A 1,556-nucleotide genomic window follows, 5' to 3' on the forward strand; every position below is an offset into this window, starting at 1 on the left:
TATGCTATTTGCAACAAAAGTGACAATTTCAGAATGACATGTCTTTATAATACCTGACGGCAGGGTCTCTGGGGGGCAAAACTGTAAAATGTAAGTAATTCACTCAGTAGTTCCCATCCTCTATCCTCAGGGTATTTAGTGCCCTATGAATAAGGCCCCCTGCCCTGAGCTGTCTTTCTAGGCACTATCCCATTATCCTGTCCCAGTTAAAGCCTACCTATTCCATGTCCCATCCTTCAAGCCACCATAGGCAGAAAATTTGATAAACTAAACCATAATGATGGGGCACCCAAAGCACGTATGGGCCAGCACAGACTATCCACTGTCCTATGTGTTAGCAGTGTCCTGTTCAGGAGGAGAATGCCTTTGTAAGGAGGTGAGACCACATGGCTTTCGTAGTGAAGTACTAGGGGCGCAGAGGGGACAAAGGCTTTGGAGGAAGGCCTGAGGTGCCTACAAATTGCAGAAAGAGGAGGTGACCAGGGGGCCTTTGGATATGTAAGTCTGAAACTCAGGAGAAAGATTTAGTCTGGAAAAAAATAGACTTTGGAGTATCAGCCCCTGAATAATAATTAGAACAATGACAGCCTGAGGCCCTCAGATTGTCCAGGTAAAGGGTGTCCAGCGAAACAAAGTCACTCCTCCTGGTTTCTACCGGCCCCCTCTTGGTGGGCTTCTCTCCAAGAGCCTGCTCCTCCATTCCTGCCACCTCCCTGCTTCCATCCTCTTCGCAGTTCAGCAGCTACAGTGGCCCTTAAATAACTTGATTCTTCACCTTATAACTCCTCAATGACACCCCCAACTATCAGCGTCAAAACCTCACAGAGGCCCCACGAAGTCCTGACAGTGGCTCACAAGCCCTACAGACCTGGAGGCCGTCGTTTCTCTGAGCTCTTCCTCCACTGTTCACCCACCCCGCCTCAGGGCGTCCTTCCTGTTCTCAAACACTCCAGGCAGGCTCCTGGCCTTAGGATCTCTGCCCTGCTGCTCCCTGTGCCTTCCGATACCCACCTATCAGCTTCTTTAGCTTTTTTTTTTAAGTATTTGCTCAGATGCCATCATCTCAAAAAACGATGATTTCTGATTCCAACGATTCAGATTTCTGTTCTGCAACCTTTCTCTAAACCCTCCCCCGCCTCATACTCCTTACTCCCTGTTCTACTTATTTTCTTTCCTCAAGCACTTACGAACTTTGAACTTTTGTAATAATGTATTTTATTATGTATACATAAAAAAATTTCCCCAAGGGCAGGAATTTTTGTTTGCCTTGTTCACTAATGTGCCCCGTTTACCTGGAAGAGTGCCTGGCACATAGTAGGCTCAATGTATACTAGCTAAATAGAGAACAAAGTCCGAGAGGGAGTCCTGAGAAGCTCTTAACAGTAAATGTTAAGCGGAAGATCAGACCCCATAAAGAAATTGATAAGGGGCTCCGTATATGACAAAAGAACGTCAGGAGATTATGGTTTAAATGAATAAATGGGAGAGAATGTTTCAAGAACAAAGAAGTGGTCAACAGGGTCAAACGGTGACCAAGAGTTAAATGAGATGAAAAC

The sequence above is a fragment of the Manis javanica genome, chromosome 3 (genome assembly GCF_040802235.1).
Source record: "Manis javanica isolate MJ-LG chromosome 3, MJ_LKY, whole genome shotgun sequence".
In the NCBI taxonomy this organism is placed as follows: domain Eukaryota; kingdom Metazoa; phylum Chordata; class Mammalia; order Pholidota; family Manidae; genus Manis; species Manis javanica.